General features: G+C 34.3%; 1 long non-coding RNA gene across 2 annotated transcripts; it reads right to left on the reverse strand.

Annotated features, from left to right (window-relative positions):
* On the reverse strand, positions 1-1,178 carry LOC109950138. Of its 2 annotated transcripts, none has more exons than XR_002272437.1 (4): positions 830-1,178; positions 624-706; positions 448-536; positions 1-243 (listed from the first exon to the last, which is right to left on the reverse strand). It is a non-coding gene; the product is annotated as an uncharacterized LOC109950138 (long non-coding RNA). The 2 variants fall into 2 exon arrangements; XR_002272438.1 differs by having other exon boundaries at positions 624-692; positions 830-1,177.

Raw genomic sequence — 14,172 nt, forward strand, 5'->3', positions numbered from 1 at the left:
TATTCCAGGACCATTCCTTTTTCTTCTTTTTTTGGGTTAGATTTCCAGGCTCTTTAAAGTTTTAGGGTTTCTGTAATCTCAATCACAGAAATCATTATTACAGACCATAGCAGATTGTGAGAGTAATCTCAATCACAATTTGCAAAGTTAAAAAAGAAAATCCAAATCAAAACAAGTAAATTTGCATTACATATAGAAATCAAATTCCATGAGTTTCATACTCCTCAAATCAAATTAGCACCTCTGCACAAAGAAAAAAAAAATACATATGAATTAATGACATAAAGAAGCTACAAATTTTGATTAATGTAGAAAAGAAAGAATGATATGGTTATGAGCAAGCTCAAAATCACAGAGGTTAGATTCAGTTAATGGTTCGATAAACTAAGGATGTTGTTCACCCACGTAACCAAATGATGCAAGCAAAAAAGCAAATATTTCACTCACCCGCTGAGCAATAACAAAAGCTGCTACAAGTAACAGACCAGGACACTTAACAAAAGACCAAGATCCATAAAAACACAAGATCCAGTGTGCTGAAATAACAAACATAAGCGTTTAGCCAAGCAACTAAGTCATTATTAACAAGATCCATAAAAACGCAAGAAATGAAGAGGACTTACAGAGAAGAAGTCTGTCTTCCTTCAGATCTGGGGTAATACAAATATAAACGAAGAAATTTATACGAATACCTACAAATCAGGCCCTAAATAAATAAAATAAATATAAATTTCCGGCCCTAAAATAAATATAAATAATAAAAAATCACAACACAGTCAGACTCGTTCATGAGAACTAAGAGAGAGAAAAAAAATACAGATATTAGTACCTTAAAGCCCTAACTCGTTCATGAGAATTTGCGGCTCAAATTGACAGAAAAATCGAGTGAGGAAAACTGAGAGAGAATGGCTGAGAGAGAGCGAGAGTGACCGTGAGAGAGAGAGAGCGAGAGTGACCGTGAGAGAGAGAGCGAGATTGACTCTGAGAGAGAGAGAGAGAGAGAGAGAGAGAGAGAGAGAGAGAGAGAACGACAGTGACAGAGAGATTGAAAGAAGAAGTCGACGGATTTGGTTTGGGGAGAGGAGGTTGAGTGAGAGAGGCAGATCTGATCGGGAGAGAGAAGTGAAAAAGAATTTGGAGCGGCTGAAATGAAATGTTAGGGTTTCGCGAGCGATCAAGTGTGGCAAGGCGTAGACTTGGGTTTAAAATGACGAATCAGTCGCTGCCACATGTTTTAATTTATTTTTAAATAATATAATTTAAAATGTTCGGTCCGGTCCGGTTTTCGCCCGTTTGGAGAAAATTAAACCGGTTCGTGGCCGATTCGGCCCCTTTTTTTTTTATCGGTTTATGGATTTTTTTATTATAAAAATTGAACCAAACCACCAAAAGCGGTCTGGTTCGGCCAATTCGGTCGAGTTTTCGGTAATAATGCCACCCTTTAGAGATAGAGATAGGAGGAGAAGCAAGGACAAAGATAGGGAAAGGGACAGAGACAGGAATAGGGAATAGGGAATAGGGACCAAGATAGAGAAAGAGAAATGTCTCGAGACAGGGATCATGATCGTCATCATAGAGACCGTCACAGGGATCGCGAGAGAAGCGAGCGGAAGAGAGATAAGGACGTCGTCGATGATGATTACTACCGTGTTCGGGACTCTGATAGGTATGAATTTTTTTTAGCTAGTTATTTACTTGTAAAATGAATGTTCTGTTGTGTGTTGTCAACTGAGTTAGATGCAATCTGAAATTTTTTATATTGATAGTAACTAGTGTGTGAATAAATCATGGGAAGCTTGTCCGTTTTTTAAATTTCTTTATTCTTGAAACAAATCCTTTGCATTCTTGTGTTCTTATTTCTATTATTATTATTATTATTATTATTATTATTATTATTATTATTATTATTATTATTATTTATGAATTGATTTTACAGGCGGAGGGATTATGACAGAGACAGGGAGGATAGGCAATAGGCGCGAGTCTCGGTCTCGTTTGAGGGGTAGATCTGAGTACAAATCCAGATTGAGTTCACATTCTCGTTCACGGTCAAAAAGGTAGTTATTTGAGATATTAGTATGTGAATGTGGATCAAAAAATGCGTTTGAATCACTTTCTTAAGAGCTCCTAACTCCTATAGCAAATCCTATCTTTGGATTAAACACTTTGTTGACTTGAGTTATTTTCATTCTTCTTTTTTTTTTTGGCCTTACTCGGGTCTCTTTTGTCACATTCCGGGATCGGCTCCGCCGTAGCACGATATTGTCCGCTTTGGGCCCCCCTCTCTGCCCGCACGGTTTTGTTTCTGGGAACTCACGAGCAACTTCCCAGTGGGTCACCCATCCTGGGAATGCTCTAGCCCCCAACTCGCTTAACTTCGGAGTTCCTACGACTCCGAAGCCAGTGAGCTCCCAAAAGGCCTCGTGCTAGATGGATGCGGGTGTGCACATATAAGGCACATCACCCCCTCTCCGTTTGGTTGATGTGGGATCTTACATCTTTACTGACCAAATTATTGTCAAGTCATTTTGTTTGCTTCTCCTCTTTGTTCATACTATTTGACTAAGTAAGATATAGCTGCATGGATTCTATTAGGAAAAGGAACTTTGATGGCGTACATAAATATCTATTATCCGTAGTGACTTAAATTTGTAGGTCATGATCAATTTGGGGTTAGGGTTTAGGATCTTGTATTAGTTTCAGTCTTAGAACTTAAAGGTTTGACTGAAATGAGATCTAATTCATCATTTGACATAACAAATCAAAAATAAATACTGAAGCACTCAAATCAATATTCAATTCATTTTCCATAACAAACATTCAAGACTGATCGGAAATATATATAGAATAATTCAATAACATATTTGAATTAAATTGATTATCACCAAGAAATTAAAATAAGAGATATTTAGTCATATACGCATTCTTAGTACTAAAACTATAAATAAATCATACACTATTTATTTCTATAAACAAACACAAAAAAAACCCAAAAAATGACAACTAGCCCTATTGAATTTAATTTTGATTATTAAATTACTTTGATGCCCTATTGAGTGTTTTGGGCTTTTTTATGAGGTTTTTGGGTAAGACTTGTTTTAAGAAATCAATGACAGTTTTGTAATTTTAAAAAAAGTAAAAAGCCTTTTTGTTATGTTGTAAATGTGCTTGGGATATTTCTAAAGTCCATTTCATATACAGTTTTATAATTTGAGCTCCTATATGGGTATAATAGTAAATCTCCATTAAATAAGTTGAGAAACTTACAGAGATTCTTACCTTAGAGCTCAAATGTCGTAGAAGAGACTGAGATTCCTGCTTCGAGATCTGAATTGGAGTGGAATCAATTCAGAGCAAATGTAACTATGCACCGTAAAAATCAAAATGTCAGAGCGAAATAACAAATTGATTATCACAGGAAAATTAAAAATAAATTTTGATAAACTTACAGAGATTCTTGCTTCGAGATCTGAATTTGGAATGAAACCAATTCAGAGCAAATGCAACTATGCACTGTAAAAACCGAAATGTGAGCATGAATAAAAAATTTATTATCATTATGAAATTAAAATTAAGTTGAGAAACTTACAGAGATTCTTACTCCAAGAATCTCAAAGTTCGTAAGAGAAGACTGAGATTCTTGCTTCGAGATTTGAATTGGAGGGAAACCAATTCAGAGCAAATATAACTATGCACTGTAAAAATCGAAATGTCAACTCGAAATAACAAATAAAGTTGAAAAACTTATAGAGATTCTTACTTTTAAGATCTCGAAGCAAGAACCTGTCTCATCAACTTTGAACTTCTTGATTACTCTGTAAGTTGAATTATTCTATGAATTACTCGAACTTTGAGCTTCTTAATAATTACTCTATAAGTTGAATTATTCTATGTATATTTCGAACTTTGAGCTTCTTGATTACTCTGAAATTGAATTATTCGAACATTGAACTTCTTGATTACTCTGTAAGTTGAATTATTTTATGTCAGTGTTTATTTTTGATTTGTTATGTCAAATGATGAATTAGATCTCATTTTAGTCAGACCTTTAGTTCTAAGACTGAAACTAATAGAATCCATGCAGCTAGATCCTACATAGTCAAATAGTATGAACTCAAGCCAACAAAATGACCCGAGAGTAAGGCAAAAAAATTTGAATGAAAATAAAAGTCAACAAAGTGTTTAATCCAAATATAGGATTTGCTACAGGAGTTAGGAGCCTTTAAGATTCAAACGCATTTTTTGATCCACATTCACATACTAATATCTCAAATAACTACCTTTTTTACCGTGATCGAGAATGTGAACTCAATCTATGCTCAGATCTACACCTCAAACAAGACCGAGACTAGTGCCTATTGCCTATCCTCCCTGTCTCTATCATAATCCCTCCACCTGTAAAATCAAATCATAAATAATCATAATAATCATAACAGAAATAAGAACGCAAGAATTCAAAGGATTTGTTTCAAGAATAAAGAAATTTAAAAAACGTATGCACTATAAAAATCGAAATGTCAGCACAAAATAACAAATTGATTATCCTTAGGAAATTAAAATAAAGTTGAGAAACTTACAGAGATTTTTTGCTTCGAGAAGCTCAAAGTTCGTCAGACAAGACTGAGATTCATGCTTCGAGATCTGAATTGGAAGGAAACCAATTCAGAGCAAATGTAACTATGCATTGTAAAAATCGAAATGTCAGCGCAAAATAACAAATTGATTATCATTAGGAAATTAAAAAAAAGTTGAGAAACATACAAAGATTCTTACTTCAAGAAGCGAAAAAGAGAGCGAAAAAAATACCTCATTAACTATGCGACTATTGACTTACGCCTAAGCTCCCCAACTTACCTATCTAGATATGCTCCATTTTTAGAATGCAATTGCTACAGTTCCTATTGGATTCAGGTTTTAGTAGTTTTCGAAAACCAAAACATATATATAATCTTTCGAAGAGAACATTCTGATTTTCAAATAGTAAATCCATTTGTGATTGGGTCGGGTCGGGTTGAACTGGATTTTTACCCATCCATATAGTGCATATTACATTTGCTCTGATTTCCCCTCCAATTCAGATCTCACCTGTCTCATCTGACGAAACTTTTCAGATCTCGAAGTGAAAGCAAGAACCTGGTCTCATCTGACGACTTTTCAGATCTCGAAACAAGAACCTGTCTCATCAACTTTGAACTTCTTGATTACTCTGTAAGTTGAATTATTCTATGAATTACTCGAACTTTGAGCTTCTTAATAATTACTCTATAAGTTGAATTATTCTATGTATATTTCGAACTTTGAGCTTCTTGATTACTCTGAAATTGAATTATTCGAACTTTGAGCTTCTTGATTACTCTGTAAGTTGAATTATTTTATGTCAGTGTTTATTTTTGATTTGTTATGCCAAATGATGATTAGATCTCATTTTAGTCAGACCTTTAGTTCTAAGACTGAAACTAATAGAATCCATGCAGCTAGATCCTATATAGTCAAATAGTATGAACTCAAGCCAACAAAATGACCAGAGAGTAAGGCAAAAAAATTTGAATGAAAACAAAAGTCAACAAAGTGTTTAATCCAAATATAGGATTTGCTACAGGAGTTAGGAGCCTTTAAGATTCAAACGCATTTTTTAATCCACATTCACATACTAATCTCTCAAATAACTACCTTTTTTACCGTGATCGAGAATGTGAACTCAATCTATGCTCAGATCTACACCTCAAACAAGACCGAGACTAGTGCCTATTGCCTATCCTCCATGTCTCTATCATAATCCCTCCACCTGTAAAATCAAATCATAAATAATCATAATAATCATAACAGAAATAAGAACGCAAGATTTCAAAGGATTTGTTTCAAGAATAAAGAAATTTAAAAAACGTATGCACTATAAAAATCGAAATGTCAGCACAAAATAACAAATTGATTATCCTTAGGAAATTAAAATAAAGTTGAGAAACTTACAGAGATTTTTTGCTTCGAGAAGCTCAAAGTTCGTCAGACGAGACTGAGATTCTTGTTTCGAGATCTGAATTGGAAGGAAACCAATTCAGAGCAAATGTAACTATGCATTGTAAAAATCGAAATGTCAGCGCAAAATAACAAATTGATTATCATTAGGAAATTAAAATAAAGTTGAGAAACTTACAAAGATTCTTACTTCAAGAAGCGAAAAAGCGAGCGAAAAAAATACCTCATTAACGATGCGACTATTGACTTACGCCTAAGCTCCCCAACTTACCTATCTAGATATGCTCCATTTTTAGAATGCAATTGCTACAGTTCCCATTGGATTCAGGTTTTAGTAGTTTTGGAAAATCAAAACATATATATAATCTTTCGAAGAGAACATTCTGATTTTCAAATAGTAAATCCATTTGTGATTTGGTCGGGTCGGGTTGAACTGGATTTTTACCCATTCATATAGTGCATATTACATTTGCTCTTATTTCCCTCCAATTCAGATCTCACATGTCTCATCTGACGAACTTTTCAGATCTCGAAGCGAAGCAAGAACCTGTCTCATCTGACGAACTTTTCAGATCTCGAAGCAAGAACCTGTCTCATCAACTTTGAACTTCTTGATTACTCTGTAAGTTGAATTATTCTATGAATTACTCGAACTTTGAGCTTCTTAATAATTACTCTATAAGTTGAATTATTCGATGTATATTTCGAACTTTGAGCTTCTTGATTACTCTGTAAGTTGAATTATTTTATGTCAGTGTTTATTTTTGATTTGTTATGCCAAATGATGAATTAGATCTCATTTCAATCAGAGCTTTAGCTCTAAGACTGAAACTAATAGAATCCATGCAGCTAGATCCTACATAGTCAAATAGTATGAACTCAAGCCAACAAAATGACTCGAGAGTAAGGCAAAAAAATTTGAATGAAAATAAAAGTCAACAAAGTGTTTAATCCAAATATAGGATTTGCTACAGGAGTTAGGAGCCTTTAAGATTCAAACGCATTTTTTTATCCACATTCACATACTAATCTCTCAAATAACTACCTTTTTTACCGTGATCGAGAATGTGAACTCAATCTATGCTCAGATCTACACCTCAAACAAGACCGAGACTAGCGCCTATTGCCTATCCTCCTTGTCTCTATCATAATCCCTCCACCTGTAAAATCAAATCATAAATAATCATAATAATCATAACAGAAATAAGAACGCAAGAATTCAAAAGATTTGTTTCAAGAATAAAGAAATTTAAAAAACGTATGCATTATAAAAATCGAAATGTCAGCACAAAATAACAAATTGATTATCCTTAGGAAATTAAAATAAAGTTGAGAAACATACAGAGATTTTTTGCTTCAAGAAGCTCAAAGTTCGTCAGACGAGACTGAGATTCTTGCTTCGAGATCTGAATTGGAAGGAAACCAATTCAGAGCAAATGTAACTATGCATTGTAAAAATCGAAATGTCAGCGCAAAATAACAAATTGATTATCATTAGGAAATTAAAATAAAGTTGAGAAACTTACAAAGATTCTTACTTCAAGAAGCGAAAAAGCGAGCGAAAAAAATACCTCATTAACGATGCGACTATTGACTTACGCCTAAGCTCCCCAACTTACCTATCTAGATATGCTCCATTTTTAGAATGCAATTGCTACAGTTCCCATTGGATTCAGGTTTTAGTAGTTTTGGAAAACCAAAACATATATATAATCTTTCGAAGAGAACATTCTGATTTTCAAATAGTAAATTCATTTGTGATTGGGTCGGGTCGGGTTGAACTGGATTTTTACCCATTTTTATAGTGCATATTACATTTGCTCTGATTTCCCTCCAATTCAGATCTCACCTGTCTCATCTGACGAACTTTTCAGATCTCGAAGCGAAGCAAGAACCTGTCTCATCTGACGAACTTTTCAGATCTCGAAACAAGAACCTGTCTCATCAACTTTGAACTTCTTGATTACTCTGTAAGTTGAATTATTCTATGAATTACTCGAACTTTGAGCTTCTTAATAATTACTCTATAAGTTGAATTATTCTATGTATATTTCGAACTTTGAGCTTCTTGATTACTCTGTAAGTTGAATTATTTTATGTCAGTGTTTATTTTTGATTTGTTATGCCAAATGATGAATTAGATCTCATTTCAGTCAGACCTTTAGTTCTAAGACTGAAACTAATAGAATCCATGCAGCTAGATCCTACAGAGTCAAATAGCATGAACTCAAGCCAACAAAATGACCCGAGAGTAAGGCAAAAAAATTTGAATGAAAATAAAAGTCAACAAAGTGTTTAATCCAAATATAGGATTTGCTACAGGAGTTAGGAGCCTTTAAGATTCAAACGCATTTTTTTATCCACATTCACATACTAATCTTTCAAATAACTACCTTTTTTACCGTGATCGAGAATGTGAACTCAATCTATGCTCAGATCTACACCTCAAACAAGACCGAGACTAGCGCCTATTGCCTATCCTCCCTGTCTCTATCATAATCCCTCCACCTGTAAAATCAAATCATAAATAATCATAATAATCATAACAGAAATAAGAACGCAAGAATTCAAAGGATTTGTTTCAAGAATAAAGAAATTTAAAAAACGTATGCACTATAAAAATCGAACTGTCAGCACAAAATAACAAATTGATTATCCTTAGGAAATTATAATAAAGTTGAGAAACTTATAGAGATTTTTTGCTTCGAGAAGCTCAAAGTTCGTCAGACGAGACTGAGATTCTTGCTTCGAGATCTGAATTGGAAGGAAACCAATTCAGAGCAAATGTAACTATGCATTGTAAAAATTGAAATGTCAGCGCAAAATAACAAATTGATTATCATTAGGAAATTAAAATAAAGTTGAGAAACTTACAAAGATTCTTACTTCAAGAAGCGAAAAAGAGAGCGAAAAAAATACCTCATTAACGATGCGACTATTGACTCACGCCTAAGCTCCCCAACTTACCTATCCAGATATGCTCCATTTTTAGAATGCAATTGCTACAGTTCCCATTGGATTCAGGTTTTAGTAGTTTTGGAAAACCAAAACATATATATAATCTTTCGAAGAGAACATTCTGATTTTCAAATAGTAAATCCATTTGTGATTTGGTCGGGTCGGGTTGAACTGGATTTTTACCCATCCATATAGTGCATATTACATTTGCTCTGATTTCCCTCCAATTCAGATCTCACCTGTCTCATCTGAAGAACTTTTCAGATCTCGATGCGAAGCAAGAACCTGTCTTATCTGACGAACTTTTAAGATCTCGAAGCAAGAACCTGTCTCATCAACTTTGAACTTCTTGATTACTCTGTAAGTTGAATTATTCTATGAATTACTCGAACTTTGAGCTTCTTAATAATTACTCTATAAGTTGAATTATTCTATGTATATTTCGAACTTTGAGCTTCTTGATTACTCTGAAATTGAATTATTCGAACTTTGAGCTTCTTGATTACTCTGTAAGTTGAATTATTTTATGTCAGTGTTTATTTTTGATTTGTTATGCCAAATGATGAATTAGATCTCATTTCAGTCAGACCTTTAGTTCTAAGACTGAAACTAATAGAATCCATGCAGCTAGATCCTACATAGTCAAATAGTATGAACTCAAGCCAACAAAATGACCCGAGAGTAAGGCAAAAAAATTTGAATGAAAATAAAAGTCAACAAAGTGTTTAATCCAAATATAGGATTTGCTACAGGAGTTAGGAGCCTTTAAGATTCAAACGCATTTTTTGATCCACATTCACATACTAATCTTTCAAATAACTACCTTTTTTACCGTGATCGAGAATGTGAACTCAATCCATGCTCAGATCTACACCTCAAACAAGACCGAGACTAGCGCCTATTGCCTATCCTCCCTGTCTCTCTCATAATCCCTCCACCTGTAAAATCAAATCATAAATAATCATAATAATCATAACAGAAATAAGAACGCAAGAATTCAAAGGATTTGTTTCAAGAATAAAGAAATTTAAAAAACGTATGCACTATAAAAATCAAAATGTCAGCACAAAATAACAAATTGATTATCATTAGAAAATTGAAATAAAGTTGAGAAACTTGTATAGATTCTTACTTCAAGAAGATCAAAGTTCGTCATACGAGACTGAGATTCTTGCTTCGAGATTTGAATTGGAGGGAAACCAATTCAGAGCAAATGTAACTATGCACTGTAAAAATCGAAATATCAGCGCGAAATAACAAATTGATTATCATTAGGAAATTAAAATAAAGTTGAGAAACTTACAGAGATTCTTACTTCAAGAAGCTCAAAGTTCGTCAGACGAGACTAAGATTCTTGCTTCGAGATCTGAATAGGAGGGAAGCCAATTCAGAGAAAATGTAACTATGCAATGTAAAAATCGAAGTGTTAGCGCGAAATAACAAATTGATTATCATTAATAAATTAAAATAAAGTTGAGAAACTTACAGAGATTCTTACTTCAAGAAGCTCAAAGTTCGTCAGACGAGGCAGATTCTTACTTCGAGATCTGAATTGGAAGGAAACCAAAGAGCAAATAAAACTGTGCACTATAAAAGTCGAAATGTCAGCACAAAATAACAAATTGATTATCATTAGAAAATTAAAATCAAGTTGAGAAACTTACAGAGATTCTTACTTCAAGAAGATCAAAGTTCTTCAGACGAGTCAGATTCTTACTTCGAGATCTGAATTGGAAGGAAACCAATTTAGAGCAAATGTAACTATGCACTATAAAAATCGAAATGTCAGCATAAAATAGCAAATTGATTATCACTAGGAAATTAAAATAAAATTGAGAAACTTACAGAGATTCTTACTTCAATAAGCTCAAAGTTTGTCAGACGAGCCTGAGATTCTTGCTTCAAGATCTAAATTGGAGGGAAACCAATTCAGAGCAAATGTAACTATGCACTGTAAAAATCGAAGTGTCAGCGCGAAATAACAAATTGATTATCATTAGGAAATTAAAATAAAATTGAGAAACTTACAGAGATTCTTACTTCAAGAAGCTCAAAGTTGGTCGGACGATATAGATTCTTGCTTTGAGATCTGAATTAGAGGGAAACCAATTTAGAGCAAATGTAACTATGCACTATAAAAATCGAAATGTCAACACGAAATAACAAATTGATTATCCTTAGGAAATTAAAATAAAGTTGAGAAACTTACAGAGATTTTTGCTTCGAGAAGCTCAAAGTTCATCAGAAAAGACTGTTGCCCTGATTAATTCACACACTAGTTACTATCAATATAAAACATTCCAGATTACATCTGACTCAGTTGACAGTACACAACTGAACATTCATTTTACAAGTAAATAACTAGCTAAAAAAAATTCATACCTATCAGAGTTCTGAACAAGGTAGTGATCATCATCGATGTCGTCTTTATTTTAATTTCATAATGATAATCAATTTGTTATTTCACACGTACACTTCGATTTTTACAGTGCATAGTTACATTTGTTCTAAATTGGTTTCCCTCCAATTCAGATCTCGAAACAAGAATCTGTCTCGTCTGACGAACTTTGAGCTTCTTGAAGTAAGAATCTCTGTAAGTTTCTCAACTTTATTTAAATTTCCTAATGATAATCAATTTGTTATTTCGCGCTGACATTTTGATTTTTACAGTGCATAGTTACATTTGCTCTGAATTGGTTTCCCTCCAATTCAAATCTCGAAGCAAGAATCTCAGTCTCGTCTGACGAACTTTGATCTTCTTGAAGTAAGAATCTATACAAGTTTCTCAACTTTATTTTAATTTCCTAAGGATAATCAATTTGTTATTTTGTGCTGACATTTTGATTTTTATAGTGCATACGTTTTTTAAATTTCTTTATTCTTGAAACAAATCCTTTGAATTCTTGCGTTCTTATTTCTGTTATGATTATTTATGATTTGATTTTACAGGTGGAGGGATTATGACAGAGACAGGGAGGATAGGCAATAGGCGCTAGTCTCGGTCTTGTTTGAGGTGTAGATCTGAGTATAGATTGAGTTCACATTCTCGATCACGGTAAAAAAGGTAGTTATTTGAGAGATTAGTATGTGAATGTGGATCAAAAAATGCGTTTGAATCTTAAAGGCTCCTAACTCCTGTAGCAAATCCTATATTTGGATTAAACACTTTGTTGACTTTTATTTTCATTCAAATTTTTTTGCCTTACTCTCGGGTCATTTTGTTGGCTTGAGTTCATACTATTTGACTATGTAGGATCTAGCTGCATAGATTCTATTAGTTTCAGTCTTAGAACTAAATGTCTGACTGAAATGAGATCTATTTCATTATTTGGCATAACAAATCAAAAATAAACACTGACATAAAATAATTCAACTTACAGAGTAATCAAGAAGCTCAAAGTTCGAATAATTCAATTTCAGAGTAATCAAGAAGCTCAAAGTTCGAAATATACATAGAATAATTCAACTTATAGAGTAATTATTAAGAAGTTCAAAGTTCGAGTAATTCATAGAATAATTCAACTTACAGAGTAATCAAGAAGCTCAAAGTTGATGAGACAGGTTCTTGCTTCACTTCGAGATCTAAAAAGTTCGTCAGATGAGACAGGTGAGATCTGAATTGGAGGGAAATCAGAGCAAATGTAATATGCACTGTATGGGTGGGTAAAAATCCAGTTCAACCCGACCCGACCCAATCGGAGTAGTTTAGTCCCATTTTGCAATTCATTTTTTAGCATTCGGGTCATGACTCAACACACCCGACAATTTTTGGAGCAGCGACCGGGTCAGAAAAGTGTAACCCGCGAAACCCGACCCGTTACATTGTTAATTAGTGTTGCGACAAAAGTTGTAAAAAGGGTCTCCATGAGGCTGCTAGCACCTATAGTAGACCACCACGCTAACACGTTGTTTTGTTTTATTTTCTATATCATAAGCATTTAATATCCATCATTATTTAGCCTTCATTGCATGGATCATCATTGTCATAAAATAATGGGTTAAACTTGGAACAGCTGCAGCATAGAGTAAACTTGGAACAGTTGGTTTTTATTTTCCCTTCTTTTTTCTGGTATATATAGAATATATGAGTGGCTATAAGCTTAATGAAAGTTGAATAATTTTTGACATCTCAACTTAAATTAGATTGTTGCTACTACTTTCATATGGGACTGGGAAACGGTTGAGAAGGTCAACTGACATGGAGGATGAGAATAGCATTGCAAAGGTGGATGTAGCACTTGCTACCTGCAAAAGATAAGAAATCATCAATCTCGCTTCCCGCTTATTTTGGTTGCAGATGTGATTTTCTCTTCCTGATATTTTCGGTTATGATACCCGAAAATGTATGTTATGGATGATAGGCTATCAGCCACCATACCAAGTACCAACTACTATCCCACAGCTGCAGTAAAGAAAAATCTGATGCAACTTCCAGTTTGTGATTTCCTTTCCTTTGGACGCAATTATCAGAGGATTGTAACAACTTGTATCAGCTCGTTAGTTTATTTTTGAATTCACTGTACAGATAATCTTAGCCCGTTAGTTTCTCTAGTTTGAATAGTTGTTCCTTAGAGTTAGGAGATAGTTTCGAAGTGCTTTATCTGTTAGGATTTCAAACAAGTGTTTGTTATTCCTATGTGTATTTAATAGCTGCAAAGTGTATATGAAAGTTAGAGTTGATTTCCTCAATCTTATATGGTATCAGAAGTCTAAGCCGATCCATCTCTCACTTTCTTATCGTTTCCCCTGTTCTTCCGCACTCATGGCTACCGAGTCTGCAACCATCCTAAACACCAATGCCACACATCAAACTCTCATCAGCATCAACGTTGCTGCTCAAGCTCCTCTCAAACTCTCCTCTACCAATTACCTCTCCTGGAAACTACAATTCCAATCCCTCTTCATTGGCTATGATCTTCTTGGCTATATTGATGGCTCCAAACCCTGCCCACCAGCCACCTTGACCCAAGACAATACCACCAGACCCAATCCCAGTTACAGTCTATGGATCCGACAAGACCAACTGATTCTCAACGCCATTATTGGCTCCCTTTCACCCACCATTATCTCCTTCATAGCTCAAGCCAAAACCTCTAAACAAGCCTGGACAATTCTAGCCAACACCTATGCCAAACCCTCTCGTGGCCGCATCAAGCAAATCAAACAACAACTCAAAAACACCACCAAAGGCTCGCTTAGCATCACTGAGTTTATGCAATCCATCAGAACTCGGGCCGATGA

Source organism: Prunus persica, chromosome G7, assembly GCF_000346465.2.
Source record: "Prunus persica cultivar Lovell chromosome G7, Prunus_persica_NCBIv2, whole genome shotgun sequence".
Lineage (NCBI taxonomy): Eukaryota > Viridiplantae > Streptophyta > Magnoliopsida > Rosales > Rosaceae > Prunus > Prunus persica.